This window comes from Pecten maximus, chromosome 12 (genome assembly GCF_902652985.1).
Source record: "Pecten maximus chromosome 12, xPecMax1.1, whole genome shotgun sequence".
In the NCBI taxonomy this organism is placed as follows: domain Eukaryota; kingdom Metazoa; phylum Mollusca; class Bivalvia; order Pectinida; family Pectinidae; genus Pecten; species Pecten maximus.
Window position 1 is genome coordinate 33,045,324 of NC_047026.1, and position 14,003 is coordinate 33,059,326.

The 14,003-nt window shown below is 33.6% G+C and overlaps 1 long non-coding RNA gene across 1 annotated transcript in view; it reads right to left on the reverse strand.

Moving 5' to 3' along the window:
• Positions 1–273: 273 nt before the first annotated feature.
• Positions 274–14,003, reverse strand: part of LOC117340074 — a 43,167-nt gene continuing 29,437 nt past the window's right edge. Inside the window, exon 2 of the long non-coding RNA XR_004535359.1 lies at positions 274–3,059. This is a non-coding gene — a long non-coding RNA (uncharacterized LOC117340074). The remainder of the gene's footprint in view (positions 3,060–14,003) is intronic.

The following is a 14,003-nucleotide window of genomic DNA, read 5'->3' on the forward strand; positions in this document are numbered from 1 at the left end:
CCACTCCAGGTTGACATGGACATCCCCCCCTATAATTTCCCTCTCCAGGTGGACATGGGCTTTTCCACCTATAATTTCCCACTCCAGGTGGACATGGACTTTTCCACCTATAATTTCCCACTCCAGGTGGACATGAACTTTTCCCCCTATAATTTCCCACTCCAAGAGGACATGAACTTTTTCCTTATACATATATATCACGGACGTTAGAAGATAATGCCAAAATAAAAAGATATGAGCCATAACTCAAAAATAATAACAGAAAACGACAAAGAGATTTTTTTTTGTTTAATTTTCTTCTCGCCATCATCAATTCTCCGACTAACTGAAGCAGACAATAATAATACACCAATACTTTTGTGGTATTATTATTGGGCTGCGTTGAATTAAATATGCATTGACCTTTTTGAGGAGAGATACAAGTATTACGACATAAAACTTTCCAGAGAAAGATCTGAATACAATTTTAAAAATCATGTGTTTATTTTTATTGATAGTGTCACCTGTTCAGGATATAATCACGCATTTCTCGTTTAGAGTTTATCAGACATTTTACAAAATATACTCGTCTTAATGTACCTTCTTTTATATATTATACCGACGTAATGTCGATATTGGTAACCTGGTGGCTCGTCTCTATTTACACAATTAACACAGAGAAGAGACAGCTGTATGATGCTATTTTATATATTAATTATTTATTGTGCAGAACTAGTGTTGACCTCTGAATTATTTTATCGTATTGTCTTATGTCTTCTCGCCATTATCTCCTCTCCGAAAACTGCAAGGAGGTATTCCTGTATTGGACATTGCATTTATTATTTAATATGCATTTCATGTGACTTTCAATTCCTTTAAAAATACACACTTAACTTGCATACATGTAAAATAATGTCTGTATGTTGCCAATTGTTGTTGTGTTTGTTTATTATTCTTAGAATGATTTCTTATTGTTAATTCACATCAAGACCATAGACAATGCTGTTGTTGTTGATAGATCTTGTTTGTAACTTTAAATGTTGTTTGTTCCTCATGCCTTTCCATGGTATCCTATGTTTCAGGCGGACACAGAATCTAATAATTGTTGAATGATCTTTATACAGCTCTATATTTTATTAATGATTTGCCCAAATCTCATCAATTTAGAGTAACGGTTTCGTTTCATATCGGTAGTATATATTTGTTGTTTAACACGTGCATACATCAGTCGACGTTTGTATAATGTATATCTCATTCTCTATACGGTTGCCATGCCGTATAATTTTTTTTCTTTTTGACTGATTGGCCGTAAGGCTAAAAGTAATAAACGGATTGTGATGTTGGACAATTACAAATGTTGTTTTATTGTGCTTCCGTATATATGCTAGCTCGTACATTGGTTTGTCGATTTCAGGTCATTAAAAACTACTGTTTGTTTATTCTTTAGGATTAGGAGCCGGCAGTTTATCGCCTCGAATGGAAATAATACGTTTGTTTCTGATGTCTTAGTTATTAGGTACAAATGATATGGTAGTCCTCTATCAAATTCATATGACACAACATACAAAATTACAATAAATCATGTTTTTGACATTAGAACTAATTCATAGAAGTATCCGTTTCAAATTGCAAGATCGCTATCACTGTCGACAATACATCTCGATCTAAAGAGTAATGTCGGTCACGTGACCATCGGGCTATCAACTGAAGTGTTTCACAATGTCCCTGTCGCGTTGGAATCAAGACCCGAATCTCAGGTATCTTAAACTCAATCATAAAATTAAAATATTATAGTTTCAATAATTTAACTAGATAACACTTGGTAACTGACGATCTCTTTTTTTAAAAACCATCATTTCACTTTTATGTGATAAAATCTTTAAAACATTCAAATCGGCTAGACGGTGTTGAACGGTGTCTCCAAACCTCTTAGTACTATCAATGGTAATAGGACAATACCTATCATTTGAAGTTGAAATACATATCTTTATACATACATTTATATAAACGCATTTTCTTTCACATAAATTAAAGTTTATTTTTCCAAGTCACTTTTTATGTATCTTATAATTTTATGATAATGGTTTCCGGAAATTAACTCACAATATTATCCATATTCATTCTAAATTTATACACACTTATGTTCTTTATAAATATCTATCCAAAACTTTCGTTCATAAACTGTTGTCAATTAAGTGTATATTTACGTTAAGGGTGACTGACCAATCAAATTGTGGCTTAAATTGACACCGGATGTTTAGATCAAGATTACTAGTAAAGATACTATTTTCATCGATCGGCCTTTAACTTTGCTATCAATTCGTATGCTGTTATAAGACACACATCGGAATTCTTGGTCCCTATCAGATGAGTTACGCCAGTACTTTTACAGGGAGTTCGACTGAGTGTGCATGCTGGGACATTTTGGGGGAACCGAACTTTGAAATAATTTTTTTTTTTCATTCTTAGTTTCGATGCATGTATATGATGTAGCAAGTTATATAATCTTATTAACATCGATCCGTGTATATCTGATACCATTTCAGTCATACAAAGTATCAGTATGCCTCAGATAATATTCCATTGTATTCCTTAATCATAGTTCAGAAAGTCCTTCAACACAATAGTAGCAATGTCCGTACACACGCGCTCGTGATCAATTGAGATTAAAAACAATATACACGCAAAGCTGGTTACATGAAATGTTTTATCATTGATGCAATGAATATTCATTTTGTTTCAGTGGGAAACCTAGCTATGAAAAGTTCTTTTCGATTCCATTTTGTGTCTTGTGCCATCCTTTGAGATTCCTGGGTGGAGATTATCTGCTGTCCGGACTCGAGGTTCGTCGTTACCCTGTATGCCATGTTTACAAATCTATGGTTAGGGGAACCGGCGCCACACACGTACATGTACATCATATCCATTTAGAAATATCGTACCTTAATCAAACGTAAGAATTTAACTATGGGGTAAATGCATCTCCCCTTCTCAATTCTACTTTCGTTTCAACTCATTTCGAATGTCTCGGCTCCCTTGATGGGTTTCCGTAATTGTGTCCCTAGCGACCCCGGTGAGACCTATAAGTACAGACAGAGATACAAATGTATGGTGAAGTATGATATCTGTAATTTGGGGACATACTGTAATTTACTTAAACATCATTTAAAGGTAATATCTGCTTTGGTATCTCTTATGAAATCTTTTTTAAAGTCCAGTTTTATATAATTATCAGAATATAGAGCATTAATTATACAAATATTCTATAATCCTTCTTTGAATAATGTTGAGATTGTCATTATTAAAAACGGATTTGTAAATGTTAATATATCAGGTTTTATACTCAACAGTATAGAGACATCTGATCTGTGTATAGTGCACGGGCGGATAATGGGACATTCAGAATAAAAAAAAATAATACTCAAAACCCTCCTCAGTTATAAAACACTGCCATACATGTTCTACATAAAGCATATTCAGATATTGTAAAAAAAAAATCCTCCTACTGTATATTTTAAAACTTTGGTATTTTGTAATTTTTACTTAATTTATTTTCACAAAAAAACAAAACAAAACAAAAAAAACTTTTTTTATAGAATTCGTGAAAACCAAAATTCTGTATTGAATTCATATTATCAATTATTTGGTTGGTCACTGTCAGTCTTCCTAAACAAAGATAAAAAAAAGTTTAAATGGCGAGATGATTCCATATTGCCGAAGACCTGGAATATACACTGACGACTATAGAAATTTAAGTGGTTACTACTTAACACACAAAATGTATCAAATGACAGGCGCAGATTGAGGGGAGGTGAATCAGATCAACCTTAATTGATTTTTCATATGTATTGTCTAATGACATTTTTCATTTTTGTATTGTTATTGTAATGTTCCCACTAAGCTTATAAAAAAGGAAAAACATAAAAAGCAAAAACAAAAAGCAACCCCCAAAAACCAACAACAGAAAACAAAAACAAAATAAATCTTCGTCCTTAGTGACCTGTTCCAATAAAATGTACAGATTAAAGTGTGGAAAATAAAAATAAGTATTACGCTTCCCTATTCAACAGATAAAGCATTGTTACGAGGATATGACTCGACAAATAGACACTTTTACAATTCTTACAACTTTTGATCTATTGTTATACATTGACTTACCGAATCGTAATATTATCGTACTAAGCTTACCAAAAACTAACTACGTCGTAATACCTAACTAAATGTATCGTAATGCTAGTAATTTGCCGTATCTTACATTCGTGACTACGCCAGTTTAGGGTCATTTGACACGACAGACATGCTGGTATCAGCTTCGGCTCGCTAGTTTTATTTTTTTATACAAACACAATTCCAACATAAAATACAAACATTGAGTTCGCTCTCGTTGTATAAATGCGTTAAAGTCCTATCGGCCATCAACATGCCAATTTTAATAGTATCAGTTTAACGCTAGACACTTTGTGTAATCGAAAGACTATCATGGCCTTATTTGATCTAATTTGTAACAACTTTTTCTTAATTGTCTAGTTGCTGGGAGGCTATTAATTGTCGTGGTTAGTGCTTATCACTGGTACTCCCCGCTACAGCAGCGCCGAGGCCTATGATTAGCCGTATTCTGCGGGCTAAATCCCATCAAATGAAATTACTATTTTATTGTCACAGACACAATCAAATTTGTTAAACAAGTGTGTTGTTATCCGATCAATGGAGTCCCATCTCCTTGGCCACTATGCGGGTTTAATCGCACAGAAACTCACTTTCTTGAGAAATCGACTAATCTTAAGTACAATTCTCGCTACCGGTCCATCCGCCTGGAAAGTATTGTCTATTGAGAAATTTCACGCTTTGCACCTTTTTAATTCAGGCAATTCTCCAAATGGTGCTCGCTGCGAGTTGGGACCTAAAGACAGTCTAATGCGTCGGATTACTCCGTAATAGCTCCTCAATGGCACCTATTTCAGGAGAAAGACACATGTCAACCACACACTGTTTCGGACCCCTCGGCACACTGACAGGTCCATCAAACATTGTATCGAGACCCCACACAATCAGTTAAATCTTTGATATCATATTCAAGATCATTTCAAGATCAAAGGCATATCGCTAATATTCTATATTCCGATGATATACGGGTGACGAAACAGATGCGTGTAAAACAGTGATTTGAACTTTTGAAACATTAAAGCGCAACAACCAATGTTCTATACATTTTTTACTGTTACCTGTTGTACAGTCTATTGTATTTACCTGTATGTCTGATGTACAGTATATTGTATTTACCTGTCTGTCTGTTGTACAGTCTATTGTATTTACCTGAATGTCTGTTGTACAGTCTATTGTATTTACCTGTGTGTATGATGTACAGTATATTGTATTTACCTGTATGTCTGTTGTACATTCCATTGTATTTACCTGTGGGTCTGTTGAACAGTCCATTGTATTTACCTGTATCTCTGTTGTACAGTCTTTTGTATTAACCTGTGTGTATGATGTACAGTCCATTGTATTACCTGTATGTCTGTTGTACAGTCTATTGTATCTACCTGTGTGTCTGTTGTACAGTCCATTGTATTACCTGTATGTCTGTTGTACAGTCTATTGTATCTACCTGTATGTCTGTTGTACAGTCTATTGTATTTACCTGTATGTCTGTTGTACAGTCCACTGTATTTACCTGTGTGTCTGTTGTACAGTCCACTGTATTTACCTGTCTGTCTGTTGTACAGTCTATTGTATTTACCTGTATGTATGTTGTACAGTCTATTATATTTACCTGTATGTCTGTTGTACAGTCTATTGTATTTACCTGTATGTCTGTTGTACAGTCTATTGTATTTACCTGTATGTCTGTTGTACACTCCACTGTATTTACCTGTGGGTCCGATGTACAGTCTATTGTATTTACCTGTATGTCTGTTGTACAGTCTATTATATTTACCTGTATGTCTGTTGTACAGTCTATTATATTTACCTGTGCGTCTGTTGTACATTCCATTGTAGTTACCTGTATGTCTGATGTACAGTCTATTGTATTTACCTGTGTGTTTGATGTACAGTCTATTGTATTTACCTGTATGTCTGTTGTACAGTCTATTATATTTACCTGTGCGTCTGATGTACAGTCTATTGTATTTACCTGTATGTCTGATGTACAGTCTATTGTATTTACCTGTATGTCTGATGTACAGTCTATTGTATTTACCCGTGTGTCTGATGTGCAGCCCATTGTATTATTTATCACCTCTTTGTGTTTCCTATACCTGTTATCATCGATGCTGTGGCGTCAGCGAATAATTTGTTACTAAACTTCGGTGCATCACAGTATAACACACTGTTTACTGTTCACAGGAGAACTTGGTTACATCGTGAATCATTTAAATAATGTTAATGAACTTTAGTACATCGTGAATCATTTAAATAATGTTAATGAACTTTAGTACATCGTGAATCATTTAAATAATGTTAATGAACTTTAGTACATCGTGAATCATTTAAATAATGTTAATGAACTTTAGTTCATCGTGAATCATTTAAATAATGTTAATGAACTTTAGTACATCGTGAATCATTTAAATAATGTTAATGAACTTTAGTACATCGTGAATCATTTAAATAATGTTAATGAACTTTAGTACATCGTGAATCATTTAAATAATGTTAATGAACTTTAGTACATCGTGAATCATTTAAATAATGTTAATGAACTTTAGTACATCGTGAATCATTTAAATAATGTTAATGAACTTTAGTACATCGTGAATCATTTAAATAGTGTTAATGAACTTTAGTACATCGTGAATCACTTAAATAATGTAAGTGAACTTTATTACATCGTGAATCATTTAAATAATGTTAATGAACTTTAGTACATCGTGAATCATTTAAATAATGTTAATGAACTTTAGTACATCGTGAATCATTTAAATAATGTAAGTGAACTTTAGTACATCGTGAATCATTTAAATAATGTTAATGAACTTTAGTACACCGTGTATCATTTAAATAATGTTAATGAACTTTAGTACATCGTGAATCATTTAAATAGTGTTAATGAACTTTAGTACATCGTGAATCACTTAAATAATGTAAGTGAACTTTATTACATCGTGAATCATTTAAATAATGTTAATGAACTTTAGTACATCGTGAATCATTTAAATAATGTTAATGAACTTTAGTACATCGTGAATCATTTAAATAATGTAAGTGAACTTTAGTACATCGTGAATCATTTAAATAATGTTAATGAACTTTAGTACACCGTGTATCATTTAAATAATGTTAATGAACTTAAGTACATCGTGTATCAGAAAAGAATGCTATAGACCTTTAGTACATTGTCTCTCATTTAAATAATGTTTGTGAACTTTAGTGCATCGTGTATGTGTTAATGTTAGTAAAAATCGGTAGATCGTGTTTCAGTGAAATAATGTCTGTGAACTTTAGTACATTGTGTATCAGTAAATAATGTTATTAATGAGCGTTTGATACATCGTGTAACAGTATACCATTATTAGTGAGCCTTTGCTACACCGTGTAACAGTATAACAGTATTAATGAGCGTTTGATACATCGTATAACAGTATAACATCAATATTGAGCGTTTGCTTCATCGTGTAGAATTATAACATGATAAGTGAGCGTTTGTTAAATTATGTAACAGTATTTCTACCACAATACGCTGTGCTATTCCACTCTCAAACCATTGTATAAATGTGCCGACTGTTGGATAAATATATGTTATATACCACTAGTGGTATATGACCTTCCGGTCTTTTGATTGGTCAAGAATTCGAACTTTGACCCAAGCTGCAACTGTTATTGACGTCATCAATAATCGAATGACGTCACATCACCGGGTCTCTGACGTCACCGGTACACTTTACTTGCATACGCGAAATTATACTTGACCACGTTTGCCTTTGATTCAAGCCGATATTATTGTGGTAGAAACAGGTCACACGACTCGAAATTGTTGGATATGGAATTTATTTTACACTCGTAAGTTATTTTTTAAAAGTTACAAAAAACACTCGCTAAAGCTCGTGTCTTCCATATCCGACAATCACTCGTTGTGTAACCTCTATATCATCATTAGTGAGCGTTTAGTGAGCGTTTGTTACCTCCTTTAGCAGTATACCATTATTAGTGAGCGTGTGTTACATCATGTAACAGTATACCATTATTAGTGAGCGTTTGTTTTTCCTCCTTTAGCAGTATACCATTATTAGTGAGCGTTTGTTACCTCATGTAACAGTATATCATTATTAGTGAGCGTTTGGTTACCTCCTTTAGCAGTATACCATTATTAGTGAGCGTTTGTTACCTCCTTTAGCAGTATACCATTATTAGTGAGCGTTTGTTACCTCCTTTAGCAGTATACAATCATCAGTGAGCGTTTGTTACATCATGTAACAGTATACCATTATTAGTGAGCATTTGTTACCTCCTTTAGCAGTATACCATTATTAGTGAGCGTTTGTTACCTCCTTTAGCAGTATACCATTATTAGTGAGCGTTTGTTACCTCCTTTAGCAGTGTACCATTATTAGTGAGCGTTTGTTACATCGTGTAACAGTATACCATTATTAGTGAGCGTTTGTTACCTCCTTTAGCAGTATACAATCATCAGTGAGCGTTTGTTACATCATGTAACAGTATACCATTATTAGTGAGCATTTGTTACCTCCTTTAGCAGTATACCATTATTAGTGAGCGTTTGTTACCTCCTTTAGCAGTGTACCATTATTAGTGAGCGTTTGTTACCTCCTTTAGCAGTGTACCATTATTAGTGAGCGTTTGTTACATCGTGTAACAGTATACCATTATTAGTGAGCGTTTGTTACATCATGTAACAGTATACAATGTACCATTATTAGTGAGCGTTTGTTACCTCCTTTAGCAGTATACCATTATTAGTGAGCGTTTGTTACCTCCTTTAGCAGTATACCATTATTAGTGAGCGTTTGTTAACTCCTTTAGCAGTATACCATTATTAGTGAGCGTTTGTTACCTCCTTTAGCAGTATACCATTATTAGTGAGCGTTTGTTAACTCCTTTAGCAGTATACCATTATTAGTGAGCGTTTGTTACCTCCTTTAGCAGTATACCATTATTAGTGAGCGTTTGTTACCTCCTTTAGCAGTATACAATCATCAGTGAGTGTTTGCTTCATCGATGAACCAGTATATCATTATTAGTCAGCGTTCGTTTGTTTTAACTTATAGCTATATTATCATAGCCATAGTGTTTTTCGTACAACTATTTATGTAAATTTTACTCGAAAGCATTGTAATGTTATATTTTCTACATTCATCATTAAATGTCTCTATGAAAGACGTCTATTATTATTTGCCGCCATTTTTATCGTTAGTATTTATATAATTGTATATACCCAACCAAATCCTATTCAGATAATATATTAATGTTCTCATCAAAGGAATGCCCTACAATACAGAGTTATTGAGTTGGAAAGAGTGCAAAACTGAGTTTGTACTTTTGTTCTTTAGTGTTAAACATTAAAAACCAAAGACATACCAGAAATATATTGTGTTTTCGTCCCAGTATTGTAGCGCCTTACAAATTGTAAACATACATATTTATGTTTTGTCTACTAATATGCTCTGTTTTATTATCGTCCCTCTACGTTCCTGTTTTATGTTTGAACCATCATTCCAATGAAAATCAAAAGCATGATGGGTCATCAACTGAACAGACCGTGAAATGAAAAGAGCGACTTTACATTAACACAAGCGACCGCCACTGTAAAAAGTGCATATAAGGTCGCTTATAACATAACAAATATCATTAAATTGACTAAGCAGGGAGAATGCTAGCTGACATTGATACCGCCAAATATCATTTGAGCTGTATAGAGTTAAACTCTTTGTTTTGTGTTCCATTTCCGACACTGTAAATATCTCATTAACTAGCCATGCCTGCCAATAAGAGTTGATTCTGTAATGGTGTTTCTACAGGAAGCACGCAGAAGTTACAGAGGAAACCCTTTGTATTCAGAACGCCTTACGGTTGTAATTTAACGTCAAGTGCATTTGCTTTCCTTTCTTTCTGCTCAAATTATCCCCAATCACGTGTGACTAATTAAACGCTGTCAATTTAGCACTGGACCTTCTTGTCACGTGGAAGACATTAGCGGTTTGGTTTGAGCCTGTACTGCCAGTCTTTAGTGGATTCCTCAAACTGCAGGTACTTTAGGAGACACGAGGGGACTAGCCGGATATCCCGGGATTTATATTTTACAGATATCAATGTTACGCTAGGCCACCTAGACTACTAGATATGAGACAAACATTAACTACACACCCGTAAACTTATTAATCTACTTTCCAGTTTAAGGAATATGTTTTTGTGACAGATGGGTGATGCATTTGATCATAATCTATTGCTTAAAGTGGAATAAATAATTTGTTCGTTCATGTAAGAAAAGAGAGAGAGAGGGTTGGGGGTATATGGTGACGAGTGGAACAAAAGAATAAAACAGCAAATACGATTACGTTCTGTCAAGTTTATTTCCTAGATGTGGTTTATTTGGTTTCTGAAATATATAGAGGGATCTAAACAGTGATTACGGCACGAGACTTTTACATCAAATTTATATAAAAAAAAAGACATACTATTCCCAAACATAGAAGATATGGGTATCTGATATGGATAAAGACTTGCAAACGACTCTGTCATAATCATTTTTTATTTTTTTTTTTATTTTTAGTGAACGGACGATATATCAAATAGTTAAAATAAACTATTTAATTGTCACATATAGAGGATTCGGCTATCAAATAATTTAAGTGATAAGACAACTCGGCTATCCCTGATAGTTGATATGATAAGACAACTCGGCTACATCTGATAGTTGATATAATAAGACAACTCGGCTATACCTGATAGTTGATATGATAAGACAACTCGACTACATTTGATAGCTTAAGGTATAAGACAACTTGGCTACATCGAATATTTTGCAAAATAAGATTTAAGTGACATTTTTATGTGACAAAGTATCCAATACGTAACAAATATAAGTATATTTTTTTTTCTATTTAATACGTTGAACCTTGCGTTAACGCAGGCTTATTACAATTTTAGATTTAATGTCACTTAAGCTTTAATTGGCCTTGTCATTATAGGTCTAGTAGAAGCGTTTTAGACTTCATTTTGTGACACTGAACTCCACATTTAAATACTTGGATCGTTTTAACGACATGAATCAGGTTGTTGTGAAAAAATAAGTGATTTTGATAGAATTTTACACACCGATTAGATATTTATTAGTATCGTACATGATGTCAGCTACAACTACTTATATATACCATAAACACATTTACTAACTGCTTTAAATTGCTATTGATCTCGGAACCAATTAGTGGTTTCGGTGAGCTGCAATCGATTGACATGTACACAGAGCATACAAAAACGTTGTCTGAAGTTAGGATGGCCGTACTATAGACACAGATAGATTGATATTATGTACATACGGCTGTGATCCCGCTAAAGTTAGATAATTAGGGACGTAAACACACAAGATTCTCTGTTAATAAGGTGGTAAGCATTTTCTTAAATTGTAAGAAGCGTAAGAACAATATGTTATAACTAAAATCTTATTGTTATTTCAACTTATACTAATAACTCTTCCTGGTCGAGACGAAGCACATGGAGTGAGATATTTTACTTTGTTGCTGTAACATGCGTATGTGTGGAGGGGGAAGGGCAGCCTAGGAGAAAGGATAATGTACTTTACTAATGGGCCACCCGACCACTCTGTCTAATATAACATATTGTTTCTGGGATACAATATTAAAATAGATATAGAGTTGTACGACAAATCTTACAAAAATATACTTTTAAGGTGTATTGGTTGGAGAGTTAGTGAGGTTTCATTTCATTGTTTGTATATTCATTACGCATCTAGGCTCCTATAGGTAAGCACAGGAAAACGCCAACATCATCTCTAAAGTAGTGTGATGTTATTTCCAAAATATATGAGTAACATGTACATGTATCAGGTCACAAAAGGCTTCGAACATTTTGAGAAAGAGCGACAATTTCACACAACCTTATTTCACCTGAGTTTACCAATGGCTGATAAAACCAAATTATAAATACAGAGTTTATGATATCCTTACAGTGACACGACATTGAAGAATTATCTAATTGGATTCAATTAGAGTTTAGAAAGGAATTCCCATTTGCATTAGCGAGATACCTAAACTGGTTGAACGGGCTGATATCTTTGTTTGCATACTACAAATAAACAAAATTACAATTTGTTAGCAGACATGATTTGTTTCTCCCGTCAATCTAATGGTATTAAAGTAGACATGGGATGCGATTCGCCTTATCACAAGAAATCGCTAATTACCAGAGCTATATACTGGGTGGATGGAATCACAAGCTATGCACTCATATTCTACAATGTATGTACATTTGTTGTCCGTGTATTTAATATACACGACTGTAGTATAAGGTATATTACATTTTGAATTGATATTTAATATATACAGTTCTGTAGTGGAGAGACATATAGAGGTTACAAAACGAGTGGTTGTTGTCTATGGAATTTATTTCACACGAGTAAGTTATTTTTTAAAAGTTACAAAAGACACGAGGTTTAGCGAGTGTCTTTTGCAACTTTTAATAAATAACTAACGAGTGTGAAATAAATTCCATAATTATCCAACAATTTCGAGTCGTGTGACCTGTTTCTACCACAATAATATCGGCTTGAATTAAAGGGAAACGTGGCCAAGTATAATTTCGCGTATGCAAGTAAAGTGTACCGGTGACGTCATTAGATTATTGATGACGTCAATAACAGTTGCAGCTTGGGTCAAAGTTAGAATTCTTGACCAACCAAAAGACCGGAATGTCATATACCACTAGTGGTATATAACATATATTTATCCAACAGTCGGCACATTTATACAATGGCTTGAGAGTGGAATAACACAGCGTATTGTGGTAGAAATAGAGGTTACACAACGAGTGGTTGTTGGATATGGAATTTATTTCACACGAGTAAGTTATTTTTTAAAAGTTACAAAAGACACGAGCTTTAGCGAGTGTCTTTTGCAACTTTTAAAAAATAACTTACGAGTGTGAAATTAATTCCATATCCAACAATTTCGAGTCGTGTGACCTGTTTCTACCACAATAATATCGGCTTGAATCAAAGGGAAACGTGGCCAAGTATAATTTCGCGTATGCAAATAAAGTGTACCGGTGACGTCTGGGACCCGATGATGTGACGTCATTAGATTATTAATGACGTCATAACAATTGCAGCTTGGGTCTAAGTTCACCGTGTTAGCCAATCGAAATGCGTACAGAGTTTATACCACGTGTGGTATAAACAGATTGTTAATCAACAGCTGTAATGATTAACTGATGGTCTGAGAGTTGAATAACACAGCGTATTGTGGTAGAAATTACATTTTGTAATGATATTAATTGTATACCGTATATACTGTAGTAGATAGGTATATTACATTTTGTATTGATATTTAATATATACAGTTCTGTAGTGGAGAGATATATTGCATTTTGTATTGATATTTAATATATACATTACTGTAGTGGAGAGGTATATTACATTTTGTATTGATATTTGATATATACAGTTCTGAAGTAGAGAGGTATAATACATTTTGTATTGATATTTAATATATACAGTTCTGTAGTGGAGAGGTATATTATATTTTGTATTGATATTTAATATATACAGTTCAGTAGTGGGGAGGTATATTACATTTTGTATTGATATTTAATATATACAGTTCTGAAGTAGAGAGGTATACCCTGGTATTACATTTTGTAATGATATTTAATATATACAGTTCTGTAGTGGGGAGGTATATTACATTTTGTATTGATATCTAACAATATACACGACTGTAGTAGACAGGTATATTACATTTTGTAATGATATTTAATATATACAGTTCTGTAGTGGGGAGGTATATTACATTTTGTATTGATATTTAATATATACAGTTCTGTAGTGGGGA